The sequence below is a fragment of the Crocuta crocuta genome, unplaced genomic scaffold, assembly GCF_008692635.1.
Source record: "Crocuta crocuta isolate KB4526 unplaced genomic scaffold, BGI_CrCroc_1.0 scaffold388, whole genome shotgun sequence".
NCBI lineage: Eukaryota > Metazoa > Chordata > Mammalia > Carnivora > Hyaenidae > Crocuta > Crocuta crocuta.
This window is the reverse complement of record NW_027528867.1, coordinates 1,127,049-1,149,406: the sequence shown is the minus strand read 5'-3', so window position 1 is coordinate 1,149,406 and position 22,358 is coordinate 1,127,049. Positions and strand designations below refer to the sequence as shown.

Sequence of the window (22,358 nt, the reverse complement as noted above, 5' to 3'; positions counted from 1 at the left end):
TATTTATTTATTTATTTTTTATTTTTTATTTTATTTCTAGGAGAGAGAGAGACAGCGTGAGCAGGGAGGGTCAGAGAGAGAGGGAGTCACAGACTGAAACAGGCTTCAGGCTCTGAGCTGGCAATCAGCACAGAGCCCGACGCGGGGCTCGAACCCACGAACCGCGAGATCATGACCTAAGCAAAAGTCGGACGCTTAACCGACTAAGCCACCCAGGCGCCCCCCCACTACACAGATTTCTATTATATGGATGTACCACAATTTATTTAACTAGTTTCCTTGTGGTTGGGCTTTTGGATTATTTCTAGCTTTTTTGTCATCTCAAAAACTTCAGTAATGACCTTTATGTTCATACATCATTACACGTATATGTGAGCTAAATCCCCAGAAATAGAATTGTGGAGCCAAAAAATATGGAAATGTATAGCTTTGATGTCTGTCACCCAGATGGCCTTCATACTGATCATGAATCATTCTCTATATTCAGAGCTACAGAGATTCCAGGGAGTAGATTTTAGAGGAGGAATTGGACAGCCACGAATGTGACTCTTGGAGTTTATAACTTGCTTCCTGAAGAGATGGAGCATGCTTTGCCAGCACATGGGCTTCCCGTGGAAGTCCCCTGAACCTTCTGGGAAATGTGTATTGACCCAAGCCAAACCTTGTGTGGCAGTGGTACAGAAACTCTTTTCTTCCATTCGTTGCAACAGCACATTTCCTCCTTGTGTGTCAGAAGGATCCAGTGAGGATTATCTCTCCTTCATGGCCAAAATCACTTTGCTATATGCCCAGGAAATGTTGATCAGTGGTAATTCCTTTCTTGGCCCTGAAGGTTAGAACAGGACCAGCTAAGATAAATGCTTAGGTCTTTTAAACTTGAGCCCAAGAAGAAATGATTAGAATCTATGCCACTGTTAATAATGGTCAAGAATGCCTCCCACTGTCCCCACCCCCCAAAGACTGAGGAAATGACTTTAGCAAGAAACATAGGAAACAGTACAGCAAGAGAGAGAGAGAAAAGAAGGGAAGAACTTGATCCATGCACACTTATAAGGAAACTGACAGAAAGTTATATGCAGAGCCTGTAATCAACTCAAGAAAAAGCTAGCATTTCCTAAGGATTAGGGATGTAGACCTTTCAAAGTTATACTTTCTCTCCCCCATGCTGGCTTTGGACCAACTCAGTATCCTGAGTGGGATCAATGGCTCTGAGTCCTCCTTGCCTGCCAATAGCTCCTGGCCTCAGGCCCATTCTCAGAGCTGAAGACAGGGCTTCTAACTCTGTCTCCAGTTGTCCTCAGGCTTTAGTTGTCCACAGTTCTCAGGAATTCCCATGGAAACCCTTGGATTACATTCTCTGCTTTTTCTTACCATGAGCACTCACTCTGGCCAGAAAGAAAATATGCTTGCGTAAAGTGAGTGCCATCTCTTGTCACTGGGATCTAGGTACTTCCTGGATCAAGGTAACCCATGCTGGGTCTAGCCAGGACAGCCAGGGAATACTGTAGGCAAAGCTCATTTCTGCATAGACTATAACCAACCATAGCGATGGATACTCTTGAGGCCCTGGGAGAAGCGAGCAGATGTGGCTCCATGAAGCAAGGGCAAGTCAGGTTTTTTATGGCAATTTCCTCTAATCTAACTACCGCCTCTCCCCCACTGTCCTAACTAACTTCTTCTGTAGTCCTTGGAGTTTGTAAGCATTTGTGAGAAGTATATGGCATGAGATCTCTCCATTCTAGAGACCCTAGTCCACCTTCCCAAGTGTTCTTTCCTGGTTGTTCAGTTTCTCGAATCTCACCCTTGCTGTTGTCAGAATCTGATGTCTGCTCCTCTCTAGCCCGGCCTTTGACAATAAGTAGCCTCTCTCTTCTGTTTCTATTCTCCATCATCCACTGCTGCCAAAAACGATCATTTTAAAGCACAAATCTATCACTCCTCTCCTTGAAATCCTTCAATAACATTCCAATACATACAAGATTAAATCAAAATCTCCAAGTCCTTCATGATCTGATCTTTGAGCCTGTCAGTCCCCTCCTTTTCAGCACATTAGGTGCCAGACTTTACTTTCTGGTTTTTCCAACTTGCCTTGTTATTTAGAAGCCCTTCCTCCTGAGATTTAGTTGTTTTCCAAACTTTCTAGTACCATCCCTCTCTCACTCTAAATAACTGTAGATGAATGTCTTTCCCACTGGGCTGCTGTCACTTAAGGGTACATAGTATGTCTTATCTTATTTACAGGTACATGAAACTTGTAACTGATTAAGCCTCTTTAAACACTTGTTGAATAAATAATGGTTGGATGTGGGAAAAGGCATAGTCATTGCGGGGAAGCAGATAACTGAATGAGATTCACTGAGAAACAGAAACTTGTCCTTCTCTAAAATGCACATGGATGTCTCTTTAGTATCAGTTACTAAAATCTGGGTGAAGTACAAAAAATAATAAAATGTAGGCAATTCTGTTGCATATTGAGCACAGAACCAATACTATCTCAATTACATGGAGTAAGATATTATAATCAGAGGCATAGGCTTGATGATATGGTACGGTTAACCTTACTCCAAAATAAAAAAGTAATTCCTACACTGAGCATGTACTAATTAAAACTAGAAAAAATCATGAATATTATTTTTTTTTTTTAAATACTTATTAATAAGAAATAAAAGCTGGGGCACCTGGGTGGCTCACTTGGTTAAGCGTCTGACTTTGGCTCAAGTCATGATCTCACAGTTCATGTGTTCAAGCCCCATACTGGGCTCTCTGCTGTCAGCACAGGGCCTGCTCAAATTTATCAAAAATAAATGAACATTAAAAAAATTTTTTTAAAGAAGAAATAAAAGCTTCTGGAGGGCATGAGACCTCTCAGACTACTTCTCTTGTCTAACTAGCTTAGGCAAAGAAGAAAAAAGGGAGAAAACCCTTGTCACATTCTGCCATCACTGTCCCCCAACGGGGGCACCCACATCAGGCGCAGGGACCAAGAGGCAGCAGGGTGGATGACCTCAGCCTGATTCTAGAGGGCTGAATTATGGATGACCCCCAGATGGGTACTGTGTAGCCTTTTAGAAACAAAATGAAGAATTCTGAGGAAAAAAAAAAAAAAGACATCAATTTAAGAGCCCTGGATTCCCGCCGCTGGCACATTCCTAACTTAGATTCCCCGGTGAGATTATGCTCCCATAACCCGAAATTAGAGATGGCAGAAGATATTTTCACAAACTGAGAGATAAGAGCTGGCTTGGGGAAACTGGCATCCACACATATACAGCTATAGACCCAGGAAAACCATGGAGATCAGCACCTAGGCAAAGGTGACCATATAATAAGCACTAACCAGACTAAAGTACAAAGAGGGCTGGACCTGGGTCCTCACCATTGCTGGGACTCCAGTGCCAACAACAGTGTCCAGACACAGTAGGTGCTCAAGAAACATCTACTGAATGGTGACTGAACGACACCTGTTTGAGGTGCACTAACCCGGGTAAGGAAGATGGGGCAAGATATTTTTATTTTGCACATATAAATGTGTTTCAGTTCCAACTAGAAGTTCTAGACTTGTCTGAGTCCAAACAAGACAGAAGTCTCTTCTACTCTGGCTGATGTGCTGGCATCATAACTTAATCTTACTAACTTAATCCTATTTTACATGTGAATAGCACTCCACAACTTGAAACCCTATTTAGCCACAGTGCTTACAACAATCCAGCTAGATATATAGGACAGTGATAAGCCACACACCTATTTTTCAGAGTAAGTAAGCTGAACTTTAATTGATTGACTCAATGGTAGAAATAGCCCTGTCTGAATCAGACCCCAGGTGTTTTGAGTCTCAGGTCTGAGAGTGTTCAGTTATCACATCACACCTCGCTTGAGCTAGAGAAGACCTGCGGCTCCCTGAGCCTCCCACCCAGCACACTCCAGCACCTGAGCAGAGAAGCCACTGGAAGTATAGAAACTTGAGCTCAGAAGCCAGGATCTGAACAAGTCAGATGCATCAGGGGACCATCTACAAAATATATAAAAGAACAGCCCTACTGGCATTCTAGGCTTTTCTGGATCCTTTCAGGGATGGAGCTGAGTGGGGATGAGGAAGCTGCTGGCAAGCAGCTAGTGCTTTTTTGAGGAGATTCTCCAGGTGATTCTGATTTCACCCTACTCCGCAACCCTCTCCTTCCACTGCCATTAAAATCTAAGCTGCTAAGCTGCCAGAGGCTTTCTGATAGTCCGCTCCAGGAGCCCCAGGACAGTGGCTCTGCTGTGGAGGTGTATAGAGAGAAAACTTTACTTACCTTGATAATAGCCTAGACTTCTCCACTGCTTCAGAGAGGCTCACTGCTAGCCAAGTTGTGCTTTTCTTCTCTGACTCACCAATTCCCCGGTCAGCTTCCTCTTCCTCCTTGCATTTTGCATAACCGTCCCTATTCAGAACAAATTCCACTGCCCTCTCCCTTCTGCCAAAATAGTGACCCACCTTCCAAGAGAGTGTTGAGAAAGCACTCACTCCTGGGTAGCCTTGATATTTAGCAGCTTTAACCCTGAAAAGACGCAAGAGCTGGGAGAATCTGCTCGAGATGTGCCGGGAGAAGCCAAGGAGGAAGTGTTCTTCTCCAGGATTGGGAGCCGGTGCTGGAAGTAGGCTCCTTGAAGGCAGCTTTGAAGGTTAACTCCCTTAGGGCAAAGTAGAAAAAGAAGAGAGAACCTTGGAGACCTAGGAGATGAGGTCGATAGGGGAATCAGCGACAATTACTAACCCAGAAGATCTTAAACCTTACTCTTATAGTTTAATCTTATCTCTGTTGCAGAAAAAAGAGGAGAAAACTTGAATGCTATTTCTGGATTGTACCTGCCTGCTCACTCCACTGGATTTAGGAAGATAACATTTTTTTCAGCCTCTGTGTCATGTTCAACATCTTCAATGCTTCTTACAAGAGATTATAATTAGATAATTACCTAGATGTCATAACTAAAATGTTACTTGCTCTAGAAAAAAAATAAGTTATTAAAAATTATAGCTTCTTGCTAGCTGGGCACCTTTGGGCAAATCACTCCAACTACTCTGAACTATTTTACATGATTATTGTGAGTGTAAACAATAGATGAGAAAACTCAAGTAAATGTAAATTGTGCCGAGTATAAATGCCACTGACTTGACACTCAGACATCTGGGTAAGGCCTTCTATTTCTCTGAGCCCTAGAATATCAGTGTAAAATATGTATCTACTTTATTGAATTCTTGTGAATGTTAGGGTAGGATTAATGCCTGCAACACTCCTAATACAATGTTATGACAATGATGAGTTAAAAAGTGGTAGTTAATCACAATACCTCTTTCTTCTTACTCAGTTGCTGGCTCGTTTTCTAGGCTTTGAAAGAACAGGCAGGGAGTTGTAGGAATTTACAATTATCTAGGAAATATCTTTGCTGATTTCCATCAACTGAGCTCCCCAGGGCCTTGTCATTGACACAAATGACCAGATCTGTAGTAGTAGGATTTTAATTGTGTGGCTCTCCCTCTCTCCCAGTTTCTCCCTGGAAGGGAGAAGAGAAATTTCTCTTCTTCAAAGTGACTCCATGCCAAGATGTAAATTCAAGAGCCAGAACTGAGCAGTTGGTGGTTTTGCTTTTTGTTATTATTATTTTTAATGTTTATTTGTTTTTGAGAGAGACAGACAGACAGACACAGTGTGAGCCTAGGAGGGGCAGAGAGAGAGGGAGACAGAATCGGAAGCAGGCTCCAGGCTCTGAGCCTTCAGCACAGAACCCAAGGCGGGGTCACATGCAAGAACCATGAGACCATAACCTGAGCCATAGTTGGATGCTTAATCGACTGAGTGACCCAGGCACCCCTATTCTTATTATAAAAGTAATACTGTTCATTATTAAAAATTTGAAAAACTCAAAATCTATAAGAAAGACAATATAGATCCCTTTACATTTTGCTACCCAGAGAAAACCACTGTTGATCTTTTTTCCCCCATGCATGCAGAAATCTCTATAATTGAGATCACACTGGAAAATACAGATTTGTGCTTGTTTTCCCTTTTCTTTATTGAAAAAACATTTTAAATTATGAAATTAGAATAAGGGCATGAAGGTACCATTTAACAAGTAACATAAATAGGAACTAGCACTTAAACACAAAACCAAGCCAGGACCTTGTCGGAGCTGTTTCAGTGTCCCCTCCCTCCCGAAGTCTCACCCCACCCTGGTTACTCAGAGGTCATCACTGCCATGGTAAGTGGTTCCCTGCTTTTCCTTGCAGTTTATCATCTTAAGCAAGAGAATTAAAATTGAGAGAGACAGACATTTTATGTCTGTAAATAGAATCAGTTTTGAGCTTTGCTCTTTTCATTTCATATTATCCTTATAAAATTCATCACGTTGTTTCATAGAGTTGTAGGGTTTTAAAAAATTTGTTTCTGGGGTGCCTGAGCTGCTCAATTAGTTAAGTGTTCGACTTTGGCTCGGGTCACGATCTCACGGTTTGAGAAGTCAAGCTTCGCGTTGGGCTCTGTGCTTATAGTGCAGAGCCTAGAACCCACTTTGAGTTTTGTGTCTCCCTCTCTCTCTGCCCCTCCCCTGTTCACTCTCTGTCTAATATAAATAAACATTAAAAATTGTTTTTATTATCCTTGTAACATTCTGTGTGTGAAGATACACCATTATTTGTCCATGGTCTTGTTAATGGACATCTGAAATGGTTTGGAGCTATATGAATATTCTTGACATGCCTCCTGGCACATTTACACAAGTGTCTCTAGGGAATGCTGGACATAAGGGTTGTTTGGCTCAGATTTTTTCACCTCATACTATGTAATAAGCATTTACCCATGTAAACAAAAGTCAATGAGAGACATTACTTTGAACGGATTTGTCATAGGCCAATGTTCCAGTGCTCTGTCAGGCATTTAGATTGTTCCCAGTTTCCTTATTACATATAACACTGTGATGAATACAGTGATCTTTTTTTTTTAATAGTTTATTGTCAAATTAGTTTCCACATAACACTCAGTGCTCATCCCCACAAGTGTCCTCCATGCCCATCCCCCCCTCCCCCCACATCCATCAGTCCTCAGTTTTTGTCAGCATTCAAAAGTCTCTCATGGTTTGCCTCTCTCCCTTTCCCCCACCATTTCCGCCCTTCTTCTCCCCCTTGTTCCTCCGTCAAGTTCCTCCTAATCCTCCTATACGTGCAAACATATGATATTTGTCCTTCTCTGCCTGACTTATTTCGCTCAGCATAACACCCTCAAGGTCCATCCATGTTGCTACACATGGCCAGATTTCATTGTTTCTCATTGCCATGTAGTATTCCATGGTATAGATAAACCACATCTTCTTGATCCATTCATCTGTTGATGGACACTTAGGCTCTTTCCATGTTTTAGCTATTGTGGAGAGTGCTGCTATGAACATTGGGGTACATGTGCTCCTATGCATCAGCATTTCTGTATCCCTTGGGTAAATTCCTAGCAGTGCTATTGCTGGGTCATAGGGGAGTTCTATTGTTAGTTTCCTGAGGAACCTCCACACTGTTTTCCAGAGGGGCTGTACCAGTTTACATTCCCACCAACAGTGTAGGAGGGTGCCCGTTTCTCCACATCCTCGCCAGCATCTAGAGTTCTCTGATTTGCTCATTTTAGCCACTCTGACTGGTGTGAGGTGGTATCTCAGTGTGGTTTTGATTTGTATTTCCCTATGAATACAGTGATCTTAATGATTAATGAAATACCTAGTATATAATTCTCAGGACAAGTAACTGCCCCACCTCTTTCCTTGCATGTGATACCACAGATCTTTAGTTTGTGACTCATAAATCAGAAAGAATTTTTGGAAAGGCTGGGCTGGGAGCAGCCATTAAGAAATAGGTATTCACAGGGGCACCTAGGTGGCTAGGTTGGTTAAGCATCTTACTCTGGATCAAGTCATGATCTCATGGTTTGTGAGTTTGAATCCCATGTAGGGCTTTCTGCTGTCAGCACAGAGCCCACTTTGGATGCTCTGTGCCCCTCTCTCTCTGGCCCTCTCCCACTTGTTTTCTCTCTATCTCTCTCTCTCTCTCATTCTAAGGGAGGGAGGGAGGGAAATAGGTGTTCACAGTGACAAAAAACCCAGGGTATCCAAATCCCAAAACAGAGGGCAATTCCAGTAAGGAATTAGGAAACACGAAGGCTATGAAAGAGAATGATAGCTTCTGCTTGTTTAAGGCTGGCTACAAAGCTAAGCACTGCACCCTATGTTTATTTGGGTCATAGTATTGTTGTCTTTGCTGTTGCTGTAGGAGGTAAGTTCCATATTTTCCAGATGACAGAACAGAGGCGTGGAGAAGCTAAACAGTGTATCCACAATTACATGGTTTATAGCAGAAAAGTCTACATTTCAACTTTCGGTGTGATATCAAAGTCCAGGCTTACTCATCAGGCAATGCTGCCTCTCTATATGTTCATGGACAGAACTATTGAGTCTATTCTCTTTTGCTCTACTCCAAAGAGTAGTTGACAGTTTATTCAGGGCAAAACTCTTTCTACAGTTATAAGAATAGAAATTTAATCTTCATAAAGAGGAAAGAACTGTCCCAGTTCCCTATATCACCATGTAATTATCAGTCCTTGAAGACCTTGTGGGGGGATTCTACTAGCCTCGTGTAAAAGGAAAAAAGAGAGAAGCTAGGTCTTTGTCAATGATGAACACTGATAATTTTAATCCATTCTTTTCTACTCTTCTTTTCATGCTTTTCTGAAGCCTTCCCAAGTATAACGAGGGTATTCAAATACATCAAAACCCCTAAATAATTCCTATCACCTACCATCTTTTTCTTGATAGGAATTTGTGCTGGTAGAATGACAACCAGCTAAAGAAAAGCTTCCTTTGGTCACTAGCATCTGGTGGTAGTCAGCACATTCAGATACATGTCTTCTAAGAGTCTAAAGTATTCCACAGCACCAAAAGAAATTTGAATGTGGGTATCTGATATCCAAGCCTTCTGGAGGATAGATTCTGGAGGACTAGACCTTTCTGCTGGCTAAACATCTGCAGGCTACAGAGGTTGGACTTCAGCATTCTAGGGAGCCAGCATCTTCTGAAAAAGTGTGCCAGGAAGGGAATTTTGATTGCTATAAAACCTATTATCAAATGGACAGTACCTTCAGTAGAACCTGTTTCCCTGAGCTGGGCCCTGGGGGTGGACACCTGGCTGGGGATCCCCTGGTCATTATCTCTGTGTTTGAAAGTATTTGTTTCAATAGTGGGAGAACAAGTTGGATTAGGGTAGGTCAGGATGAGGTAAAAGGTAAACATGATGTCAAGTTTCTTGTTGATGTTTACTTTCTTGAGGCCCCTTAATAGGAAAGAGAGGGTGAGAAAATGGGTAGTAAAGAATCAGGAGTTCCTCATAAAGCTTAATCTTATATGTTGTTGGTCATGCAGGAGCTTGTCATTATTGAACTGTGAATGCCTTATCTGGAATTGGGCCAGAATATGATCTGAGAATTGTACCTTCAGGCTTTCAAAAGATCTCCAGAGATTGACATAGGTGATCCGTGATGGCCTAGTCAAGGAGTTTCTGGGGAGGAAATCTGGGGAGAATAAAGAGGTGTCTTCTGGTGGGTACCAACCCTGTGTGTCACACTGATCCCTGGTCTGTCTGTTGTACCCCTGTATAACTCCTATTTTCTTCCCTTTTCTTTTTGTCCACAGACACTGTCTTTGCTCAGGCTCTCATTTTTTCTTGCTTGAATTTCCACCAACAACCTCTCAGCTCTTCCTCAACCTCCAATCCTACATCCTCCAGTCTACCTCCTCCACCCTGCAGCTAGAGCGAGCTTTCATTTTATGGATCTAATCCCAGTCACTTATCCACTGAAATGCTGCAATGGAGCTCATTATAGACAAGGTGAAATTTTTTTGTTATGACATTAAGCCCCTTTTAAGAGTGGGTGTCTCTCTACTCTGAATTTATTATGCAATAAATTCAAAACATGTTTGTTGGTTGCCTGTTACACACCAGGCTTTGCTGTAGGCCCTAAAAGCAGGAGGGAATACAAGAGAAAATTCCCATTCCCCCCTCCCACAGCCCCTTCAGTCACCCTCTGTTTGTTTGCCATATTTGTCCCCCTTCCTGTTTTTATATTATTTTTCTTCCATTATGTTCATCTGTTTAGTTTAGTATCTTAAATTCTACATATGAGAGAAGTCATATTATATTTGTCTTTCTCTGACTAATTTCACTTAGCATAATACCCTGTAGTTCCATCTAGGTAGATGCAAATGGCAAGATTTCATTCTTTTTTTTTTTTTTTTTAATTTATTTCTAGGAGAGAGAGAGACAGCGTGAGCAGGGGAGGGTCAGAGAGAGAGGGAGACACAGACTCTGAAACAGGCTCCAGGCTCTGAGCTGGCAGTCAGCACAGAGCCCGACGCGGGGCTCGAACCCACGAACCGCGAGATCATGACCTAAGCGAAAGTCGGACGCTTAACCGACTAAGCCACCCAGGCGCCCCGCAAGATTTCATTCTTTTTGGTTGCTGAGTAATACTCCATTGTATATATATGTATACCACCTCTTCTTTATCCATGCATGGATATTTGGGCTCTTTCCATACTTTGGCTATTGTTGATAGTGCTGCTGTAAACATTGGGTGCATGTGCCTCTTTGAAACAGCATACGTGTATCCCTTGGATAATTACTTAGTAGTGCAGTTGTTAGGTCATAGGGTAGTTCTATTTTTAATTTTTTAAAATGTTTTTATTTATTTCTGAGAGAGAGAGAGAGAGAGACATTGTGAGCAGAGGAGGGTTAGAGAGAGAGGGAGACACAGAATCTGAAGCAGGCTCCAGGCTCTGAGCTAGCTGTCGAACCCACGAACCGTGAGATCATGACCTGAGCCGAAGTCAGACGCTTAACCAGCTGAGCCACCCAGGCGCCCCTATTTTTAATTTTTTGAGGAACCTCCATACTGTTTTCCAGAGTGGCTGAACCAGTTTGCATTCCCACCAGCAGTGCAATAGATCCTCTTTCTCCGCATCCTCACCAACATCTGTTGTTGCCTAAGTAGTTAATGTTACCCATTGTGACAGGTGTGAGGTGGTATCTCATTCTGGTTTTGATTTGTATTTCCCTGATGATGACTGATGTTGAGCATTTTTTCATATGTCTATTAGCCATCTGGATGTCTTGTTTGGAGAAATGTCTATTCATGTCTTTTGCCCTTTTCTTCACTGGATTATTTGGTTTTTTTGGTGTTGAGTTTGATAAATTCTTTATAGATTTTGGATATTAACCCTTTATCTGATATGTCCTTTGCAAATATCTTCTCCCATTCCATCAGTTGCCTTTTTAGTTTTGCTGATTATTTCCTTCACTTTGCAGAAGGTTTTTATTTTGATGAGGTTCCAATAATTCAATTTTGCTTTTGTTTCCCTTGCCTCCAGAGATGTGTTGAGTGAGAAATTGCTGTGGCCAAAGTCATAGAGGTTTTTGCTTTCTTTCTCCTTGAGGATTTTGATGGCTTCCTATCTTACATTTAAGTCTTTCATCTATTTTGAGTTTATTTTTGTGTATGGTGTAAGAAAGTGGTTCAGGTTCATTTTTCTGTGTGTCGCTGTCCAGTTTTTCCAGCACCACTTGCTGAAGAGTGTCTTTATTCTATTGGATATTCTTTCCTGCTTTGTCAAAGATGAGTTGGCCATATATTTGCGGGTCTATTTCTGGGTTCTCTATTCTGTTCCATTTATCTGAGAGTCTGTTTTTGGGCCAATATTTATTTATTTTTGAGACAGAGGGAGGGAGAAAGGAAAGTTGGGAGAGAATGAGAGAGAGAGAGAGAGAGAGCACAAGCAGGGGAGGGGCAGAGAGAGAGAGAGAGAGAGAGAAGGAAACACAGAATCTGGAGCACACTTCAGTCTTGGAGCTGTCACACAGAGCCCGATGCAGGGCTTGAACCCACGAACTGTGAGATCATGACCTGAGCCGAAGTAGGATGTTCAACTGACTGAGCCACCCAGGTGCCCCACCAACACTTATTTCTTATGTTTTTAATTTCATCCAGAGAATATCATTATTATGAAAGGTCAGCAGTCATATGGTATGGCATGTTTTGGGGACACAGAAAGTAATTTTACCAAAGAAGAGAATTTCTGCAGAGAAATAGTAGTAAGACTGGCAGTAACTAATGTTAAATGTCAATTATATATAAATTTTCTATAAAAGGCTGGAAGCGGCAGAGCAGGATTGTGAAAGACCTTGAATAAAAGGTTAGGGACATTTTAACATTACCTTTTACTCAGCAGAGGATAGTTAAACATCTTTTGAGCAAAAGGGTGACATCATGAAGGGTTGGGTCAATGTTAGCTGCTGGATTCTAGCAATATTATGTGGGATGGTTTTTGCAGGAACATATTTCATAGTCATATTAAATAATTTAATACCAAAGTACTCTCATGCATATGATGTTCCCACTTGTTTTAAAATCACATGTCTCATTAAAGTCTAGGTTTATACTGGATGCCAATGACCAAGGAATTTTTTTTAATTTTTATTTATTTTTAATTAAAAAATTTAAATGTTTTCTTTATTTCTGAGAGAGAGAGAGCGAGAGAGAGTGAGCTGGGGAGGGTGAGAGAGAGGGAGACACAGAATCTGCAGCAAGCTCCAGGCTCTGAGCTGTCAGCACAGAGCCCGACATGGGGCTCAAACCCACAAACCGTGTGATCATGACCTGAGGTGAAGTTGGACGCCCAACCGACTGAGCCACCCAGGCACCCCAGGGAATTATTTTGAAATCATAAAGTTTGCTATTCTATTTCTGATAGTCATTTAGCCTGTTATCTGTTAGGAGTCCATGAATGATATTTTCCCCTCTAGTTTTGGGTTGTCTCATATTCTTTTATTCTGCTTTTAATACACTTCCCTGGCTCTGCTTGTCCAGTTGTATAAAAAATTATTTATGGGGGCACTTGGATGGCTCACTTGGTTAAGCATATGACTCTTGGTCTGGGCTCAGGTCACGATGTCAGAGTTCATAGGTCTGAGCTGCATATTGGGCTCTGCATTAACAGCACAGAGCCTGCTTGGGATTCTCCCTCTCTCTCTGCCCCTCCCCCACTCAAGCTCTCTCTTGCTCTCACACTTCAAAATAGTTTTAATAAAACTTAAAAGAAAACTAGTTACAGACAGGTGTAGAAGTTGGAAGTCAAAATGAATGGGACTCCGTGTAACCAAAACCAGAATCAATATTGGTATAAACTTTTCTAAGAGCCTTTTCGAAGAATACATCTCACCGGAATTTTGGTAGCATTTACCTTTTGGGTGTGGGGGTGTCATTGTGTCCTTGAAAAATGTTTTGTAATCCACTAATTGAATCTTCTACATGGTTGTCTCTATTTCTTTTTATTCAAGTGGAACTTAGAGTCAGGAAGGTAAATATCTTACCTCAGATCGTCTGTCATGTTAGTGGTAGAAGCCTTTTCATGCTCCATTCCTTTGTACCTGTTTTCTTTAGCATGTTCTCCTCTCCACCTTACTCCCAATTCCATTTTACAAATTCCCATTCAGCTTTCAGAACCCTATTCAGACATGCCTTGTTTAAGCAACCTTTTCTTTGCCCCATGTGCAGTTGTCTCCCACATCCCTCATAGAAATGATCATTCCCTGGGCTGCACAAACTTCTGTAATTATACATATTCATTTACATGTCTGTCTCCCCTGTTGGACTATAAGACCCTTGAGGTTCCTCTCCTTTGTGTCCCCTGCACCAGCTGCGGTACACACTAGGTGCTCAGTTAATTCAAATCCAAAGCGAAAGAACTGAAAAGCAAAAGGAAAATTCTAAACTCTTCCAACAATCTAAGTAAAAGATTAAGGGACAATAGTTAAAGTCATCTCCACTTAGATTCATGTTTTTCTTCTTTAAAATGTTTGGGAATGGACATTTCCCAGCCTTCCTGTAGCCGCCAAGGAAATATCAGCGCTGCCCCTTTGTGGTGTTCCCGTCGGGCTTCCTCCGAGGACTCCCTGCAGCTGTGTGCTGAGTGGTTCCCATGACACTCTGACCTCTCTCAGGGGCCCTGCAGAGTGTGGTTACTTTTTTTGCCTCACTGAGTCTCCAGTGTGGATGCTCACACTACTTGACTTTTTCTTGGTTTTCTCACATTTCCTCCACACAGTAACTGTTTTTCTTTCTCTTAAGGAGATCTGCCTTCCTCACCACATCTTCCTCCACCCACCACCCCCCTGGAGAGCAGCCAAGAGGGGGCATCCTCTGGGCCCTTGGGTGTGTTTTCTTCTACTTAATGTATATCCCTTCCAGTTTTTCAAAAACCATAATCAGATAGGCATGAAGAGTAATCATTAGGCAATGAGGACTGAATGAACACGAGCACAATTTATTTAGAGGGAGAGGAGGAAGTCTACAGTAGCAGGTTAGCGTTTCCAGCTTCTTCTAGCTTCCTACTGATAAAATCACTGGTACCACTGGCTTAGATTTGAATCTGTCATATGGGTCTTGGGGAAGCCAAGTCATGAAGCTCCAAACACATCGCAGTTCTCAGGATGCCAAAAGAACCAGGAAAGGAGCAGGCTAGGTTCAAGGGCTGGCTAGGGAGCAGTTAGGGGAGGCTGAGGGTGGACTATGAGGGCAAGGTGTATTGTTATCCCCTTGAATTCCTCAAGTGTGTAACAAAGCAGGGCCCAGGTGGCCCCACTACTGTAGCTTTAGAGTCTTTTACCAAGTACTTTCCCAGGTGACAAAGTCAGGGGGGTCTGCAGAGGAAAGTCCATCTAGTAGCCTAGTTAGGATTGAGCCCCACTGTCAGTGCAGAGCCTGCTTGGGATTGTCTCTCCCTCTCTCTCTCCCTCTCTCTCTCCCTCTCTTGCTCACATACTCTCTCTCTCTCTTTCTCAAAATAAATAAATAAACATTAAAAAACACACACACAGCAGAGTGCAGAGTCTGAAGTTGTAGAAGTCTGCTCCTTCGCCAGTGTTGTGCCTGGCAGGCTTAGCAGCGCTCTGGTGGAGAAGGAGGGCGGAAACCCTGAGCAGGCAGCATGATATGAGGATCCCCTAGGTTGCACAGAAAGAGGCAGTTCCCCTGCTTGGAGTGCATTTGGGAGAGAGCGCATGATCTCTGTGGGGGCAAGGGATCTGGCTGGTGCCTTTGAACTGCCCTGTTTGGTAGCATAGGAATGGGAGTGCCGGCTGAGGGCAGTGAACCTTAGTGCTGGCTTTCTGCTGTGCTTTGCCATAAACCCTGAGTCACTGCGCATGTGTGCAGCCAGTTTCTGGGACAAACTGGTGGATGGCTCCAGTGCAGCAAGGGGATTGGTGTGGGACTGCACTGTAGGGATCTCTAAAATCTGGAGTTTTGGGGAACCCAGCCAACACCTGAGATAAAGCCTAGGAGTGCTGTGCTGCCTGGCAGGCAGACAGCTCAGAGGTAGACAGGATGAAAAAGGGATCTGATGGAGGCCAGGGACACAGAAGTGATTGTTTGTTCTTTTGTGAGGGCTTCCTGAACTCCCAGCTCTGAGGATGAGCTAGTGGAGCTGGCACACCATTTTCACTCCATGCATCAGCACTAACTTCAGAGAGCAAAACAGTGCCACCTAGTGGAGGCTGGAGCTGCTTACACCGACCCCCACCTCCCTGCACACTGCAAGCTCATCTCCAGTAGGGCAAATCCGCCTGAGAATCTACACAACAGGCCTCACCCCCAGAATACCAGCACCAACCCCTTCACCGCACCAAGTCTACTGATCAAAGAGTGTTGGAAAGCTTCATTTCTAGGCGAAGTAGGATCAGCTTTCTTTTTTATAAAATTTTTCTTTTTAATGTTTATTTTTTGAAAGACAGAGAGACAGAGTGTGAGCAGGGGAGGGGCAGAGAGAATCCGAAGCAGACCCTAGGCTTCAAGCTGCCAGCAGAGACCCTGATGTGGGGCTGAAACTCAGGAATTATGAGATCATGACCTGAGCTAAAGTTGGACAGATCTAGCTTCCTTTTTATTTTTATTTTATTATTAAATTTTTAAAAATATTTATTTATTTTTGAGAGGAAAAGAGTAATGGAGGAGGGGCAGAGAGAGAGGCAGACAGAGGATTTGAAGTGGGCTCTGTGCTGTCAACAGGGAGCCTGATGTGGGGCTTGAACTCACAAACTATGAGATCATGACCTGAGCCTAAGTCAGATGCTTAACCGACTGAACCTCCCAGGCACCCTATTTTATATATATATAATATACATATATATACACATACACATACACATACATATACATGTGTAAAATATACACATACATGTATTTTTTATACATATTTAGTTTTAATTTTAATTTTTTATTTCTTATTTTGTAATTCATTTTTATTTTTTGGATCTATCTTCTTTTAACAAGCAGACCAAAACATATCTAGGATCTAGCTTTTTCCTTTTTTTTGAAATAGACTTTTATGGTTTCTTTCATTTTTAAACTTTTAAACTAAACTTTTAAATTAAAAGTTTACTTTTAAACTTAAAGTTTATTTATTTTGCAGGGGAGGGGCAGAGAGAGAGAGGAAGAGAGAGCATCCCAAACAGGCTCTGCACTGTCAGCACAGAGCCAGATGTAGGGCTTGAACTCATAAACCATGAGATCATAACCTGAGTTGAAGTCAAGGGTCAGACACTTAACCAACTGAGCCATCCACAGCCCCTTCTATTTTTAAATATATGTACTTTTTTATTTAATTTTTTTTTTCTGAATCTAGATTTTTAAAAAATTTTTAAAACGTATTTATTTTTGAGAGACAGAGACAGAGCACGAGCAGGGGAGGAGTAGAGAGAGAAGGAGACACAGAATCTGAAGCAGCCTCCAGGCTCTGAGCAAACTGTCAGCACAGAGCCTGATGTGGGGCTCAAACCCATGAACTGTGAGATCATGACCTGAGCCAAAGTCAGACACTCAACCAACTGAGCCATCCAGGCGCCCCTGTATCTAGCTAGCTTTTTTTAACAAGCAGACCAAAACACACCCAGGATCTAGTTTTTTTTCTCCCACCTCCCACCCCTGACAAAATGACAAGATAGAGGAATTCACCCTAAAAGAAAGAATAGGAAGAAGGGATTAAATCAATATAAATATAAGTAAGATGTCTGAACTAGAATTTAAAATAATAATTGTAAGGGTACCAGCTGGGCTTGACAAAAGAATGAGAGACACTAGAGAATCTTACTGCAGAGATAAAAGAACTAAAAACTAGTCAGCCTGAAATTAAAAATGCTATAACTGAGATACAAACTCAAATGGATACCCTAACAATGAGGTTGGATGAAGCCGAGAAATGAATCAGGAATATAGAAGATAAAATTATGGAAAATAATGAAGCTGAAAAGAAGAGGAAAAGAAATATATTGGATCACAAATGTAGACTTACAGAGCTCAGTGACACCTTAAAGTGTAATATGTTCATATCATAGGAGTCCTAGAAGATGAAGAGAGAAAAAATGGGGCAGAAGATTTATTTAAGCAAACTATAGCTGAAAACTAATCTGGGGGAAGGAAACAGACATCAAAATCCAAGAATTGCAGCGAGAACTCCTGTTAAATTCAACAAAAGCTGTCCATAACCAAGATACATCATAGTCAAATTCACGAAGTACACAGACAAGGAAAGAATCCTGAAAGCAACAAGACAAAAAAATGTCCTTAACCACAAGGGAAGACAGATCAGATTTGCAGCAGATCTGTCCATAGAAATTTGGCAGGGCAGAAGGGAATGGCAGTATATATTCAACATGCTGAATGGGAAAAATATGCAACCAAGGATACTTTATCCAGCAAGGTTGTCATTCAGAATAGATGGAAATATAAAGAGTTTCCCAGAAAAACAAAAACTAAAGGAGTTTGTGACCATTAAGCCAGCCCTGCAAGAAGTGTTAAGGAGAACTCTTTGAGTAGGGAAAAAAGACCAAAAGCATAAAAGACTAGAAAGAAACAGAGAACACCAGAAACACCACCTTTACAGGTAACACAATGGCACTAAACTCATATATTTCAATAATCACTCTGAATGTAAAAGGACTAAATGCTCCAATGAAAAGACATGGGGTATCAGAATGGATTTTTTAAAAAAGGCCCATCTATATGCTACCTACAAGAGACTCATTTAGACCTAAAGACCCTCTTCAGATTGAAAGTGAGGGATGGAGAACCATCTATCATGCATGGACATGAAAAGGAATCCAGAGTAGCCATACTTATATCAGACAAACTAGATTTTAAACCAATGACTATAACAAGACATGAAGAAGGACTTTGTATAATTAAGTGGTCTATCCATCAAGAAGAGCTAACAATTGTAAATATTTATGCCCCCAACATGTATAAATCAATAACAAGCATAAAGAATCTCATTGTTAATAATACAATAATAATAGGGGTCTTAGCCTCAGCACTCAGGCGACAAAAAGAAATAAAAGGCATCCAAATTGTCAAGGAAGAAGTCAAACTTTCACTATTTGCAGACAACATGATACTCTTTGTAGAAAACCTGAAATACTCCACCAAAAAATTGCTAGAACTAATATATTAATTCAGCAAAGTCACAGGATATAAAAAAAGTGTACAGAAATTTGTTGCATTTTTATACACCAATAATGAAGCAGCAGATAAAAGATATAAAGGTGTTAATCTCATTTAAAATAGCACCAAAAACCATAGGATACCTAGAAATAAATGTAACCAAAGAGGTAAAAGATCTGTACTCTGAAAACTATAGAATGCTTATGAAAGAAATTAAAGGGGATGCAAAGAAATGGAATAGCATTCCATGCTCATGGATTGGAAGAACAAACATTATTAAAATGTCTATACTACCCAAAGCAATCTACACATTTAATGCAGTCCTTATCAAAATGCTACCAGGATTTTTCACAGAGCTAGAAGAAACAGTCCTAAAATTTGTGTGGAACCACAGAGGACCCCAAATAGTCCAAGAAACCCTGAAAAAGAAAAGCAAAGCTGGAGGCATCATGATTCCAAACTTCAAACTATATTACAAAGCTGTAGTCATCAAGACAGTATGGTACTGGCACAAATACAGACACATAGATTAATGGAACAGAATAAGAAATCCAGAAATGGCCCCACAACTGTATGGTCAACTAATCTTCAACAAAGCAGGAAAGGATAACCAATGGATAAATGACAATCACTTCAACAAATGGTGTTGGGAAAACAGGACAGCAACATGCAGAAGAATGAAACTGGACCACTTTCTTACTCCATATACAAAAATAAACTCAAATGGATGAAAGACCTAAGTGTGAGACAGGAAACCATCAAAATTCTAGAGAAGAGCACAGGCAGCAACTTCTTGGACCTCAGCTGCAGCAGTTACTAGACCTGTCTCCAGAGGCAAGGGAAACAAAATAAAAAATGAACTTTTGCGACTTCATCAAGATAAAAGGCTTCTGCACAGTGAAGGAAACAGTCAACAAAACTAAAAGGCAGCCTATGGAATGAGAGGACATATTTGCAAATGACATGAAGGGTTAGTATCCAAAATCTATAAAGAACTCATCAAACTTAACACCCAAAAAACAAATAATCCAGTTAAGAAATGGGCACGGGTTCCTGGGTGGCTCAGTCAGTTGAGCATCCAACTTCAGCTCAGGTCATGATCTCACAGCTCACCGGTGAGTTTGAGCCCCGCATCAGGTTCTGTGTGGACAGCTCAGAGCCTGCTTCAGATTCTGTGTATCGGTCTCTCTCTGCCCTTCCACCACTCATTCTCTCTCTCTCTCTCTCTCTCAAAAATAAACAAACATTAAAAAAATGAAATGGACAGAAGAGATGAATAGACATTTTCCCAAAGAAGTCATCCAGATGGCTAACAGACAGACTCATGAAAAGATGCTCAATGTCACTTATCGTCAGGGTAACACAAATCAAAACCAGAATGAGATACCACCTCACACCTGTCAGAATGGCTAAAATTAACAACACAAGAAACAATAAGTGTTGGGAAGGATGTGGAGAGGGTGAACACTCTTACATTGTTGGTGGGAAAGCAAACTAGGACAGCCACTCTGAAAAACAATATGGAGTTTCCTCTAAAAGTTAAAAATAGAACTCTTCTGCAATTTAGCAACTGCACTAGTAGGTATTTACCCAAAGGATACAAAAATACAGATTTGAAGGGGTACCTGCACCTCAACGTTTATAGCAGCATGATCAATAATAGCCAAATTATGGGAAGAGCCCAAATGTCTGTTAACTGAAGATCTGGTATACATGTATAATGGAATTTACTCAGCCATCAAAAAGAATGAAATCTTGCCATTTGCAGCCACATGGATGGAGCTAGAATGTATTATGCTAAATGAAATAAGTCAGTCAGAAAAAGGCAAGTACTATATGATTTCACTCATGTGGAATTTAAGAAACAAAACAGATGAATATATGGGAAGGGGAAAAAAGAGAGGGAAACAAACCATCAGAGACTCTTTTTTTTTTTTAAAGTTTATTTATTTATTTTGAGAGAGTATGAGCAGGGAGAGGGCAAAGAGAGAGGGAGAGATAGAATCCCAAGCAGGCTCTGTGCTGTCAGTGCAGAGCCCAACATGGGGCTTGATTTCACAAACTGAGAAATCATGACCTGAGCTGAAATCAAGACTTGTGCTCCAACCATAAGAGACTCTCTCCCTCTTTCTCTTTTTTTTAATGTTTTTTTATTTTTGTGAGAGATCGTGCAAGGAGGGGAGGGGCAGAGAGAGACAGAAACACAGAATCCAGAGCAGGCTCCAGGCTCTGAGCTGTCAGCACATAACCCACCGTGGAGCTCAAACTCATGAACTGTGAGATCATAACCCGAGCCTAAGTCGAATGCTTAACTGACTGAGTTACCCAGGCGCCCCAACCATAAGAGACTCCTAAAGACAGAGAGCAAACTTAGCCTTGCGGGAGGAAGGTGGGCAGGGGATAGGCTAGATGGGTGATGGGTATTAAGGAGGGCACTTGTCATGGATGTTATATGTAAGTGATGAACTGCTGAATTCTACCCCGGAATCCAGTATTGCACTATGGTTTCAGGGGTATGTTAATTATGTTAACTAACTAGAATTTACATAAAAATTTAAAGAAGAAAATCACAATATAATATCATCTTTATGGAGCCTTGAAATTAATGAACATTTCTCTTTTAAAAAGGCAAATATCGGACACCTGGGTGGCTCCATCGGTTAAGCGTCTGACTTCAGCTCAGGTCATGATCTCATGGTCTATGGGTTCGAGCCCTGCATGGGGCTTGTGCTGACAGCTCCGATCCTGGAGCCTGGTTTGGATTCTGTGTCTCCCTCTTTCTCTCCCTTTCCCCCATCCACACTCTGTCTCTTAAAAATGAATAAATGTTTTTAAAAAATTTATGCAAATATCTTAGAACTGATATGTTGACAGTGATTGTAACACAGTGACAGTGATTGTAACAGGCAAGGTTTCCCTAAGAAGCAGAATGCACCCTAAGTTGGAATTTACTAATTAGTTTCTTTTAAAAGGTCAACTTACAGAAACATAAGCATCATTAAAGGAATCACCAAAAGAACATGGGGTACCCACACTCTGGCAAAACCAGGAAGCCGTTAGCACCAATATCCCTGAAGGAGGAAAAGTAGCTCTGTGAAAGCAGAGTGTGAGAGAGGGGCCTCTGGGCAGGAGCTGTTTTTGCAGAAGAAGCCACCACTGCCAGAATTTAGGTGATGAAAAGGGAGAGAGTGGAGAAGAAACACCCCACTCTCTGGTTTCCTGCAGGTGCTTCCCATTGGCTGAACACAGCTGTATGCCAGAAGGCAAAGAAGCCCATTGGTGCCCCACTCCACCCCCAGGGCCGAGCCTCCCATGGCCCAAAGGAGGGGAAGAGAATGGATCTGGAGGAGAGGGGACACACAGGAAATGACCAAGCTCAGTCAGTGCCAATCTGAGGGCAAGGAAAGAGAGGCTGACCAAGGCAAGCACAGGGTTGGATTCTGCCTTTATTAAAATTTAGGTATTGTGTCATCCTGGATTTTTTTGTATTTTAAAAACTGTCACATTAAAATATGATTTATCTTGATTACTGAATTTGTTAGCACTTTCCTCCCCATACTCCCTTAAATTTTGTACCTGAGGCAAATGCCTCACTCACCTCACTCTAATCCTGGCCTTAATTAAAGGGATTCTCTCTGAATAAAGGGATTGTGGGTGGTTTTTATTTTCTCATTTTTGCTCATTTGTATGTTCTAAAATTTTTTAAGTGAGCATGTATTCCTTATATAATAAAAACAAATGCAAAATTTTCTTCTTTGAAAGTAAGGATACTTGGGGCATCTGGGTGGTTCATTTGGTTAA

At 41.6% G+C, this 22,358-nt stretch overlaps 2 protein-coding genes across 3 annotated transcripts in view; one reads left to right on the top strand and one right to left on the bottom strand.

Moving 5' to 3' along the window:
* Nucleotides 1-4,568, bottom strand: part of CHST4 (carbohydrate sulfotransferase 4) — a 9,344-nt gene extending 4,776 nt beyond the window's left edge. The window contains exon 1 of one of the 2 annotated variants that reach the window (XM_077756311.1): nt 4,293-4,568. The gene's annotated coding sequence lies outside the window, so the exon portion shown is untranslated. The remainder of the gene's footprint in view (nt 1-4,292) is intronic. The other variant, XM_077756312.1, reaches the window with a different exon arrangement.
* The window catches only part of TAT (tyrosine aminotransferase), a 70,284-nt gene extending 49,081 nt beyond the window's left edge, over nt 1-21,203 (top strand). Inside the window, exon 14 of the transcript XR_013333227.1 lies at nt 21,186-21,203. The gene's annotated coding sequence lies outside the window, so the exon portion shown is untranslated. The remainder of the gene's footprint in view (nt 1-21,185) is intronic.
* The last annotated feature ends 1,155 nt before the right edge of the window (nt 21,204-22,358 follow it).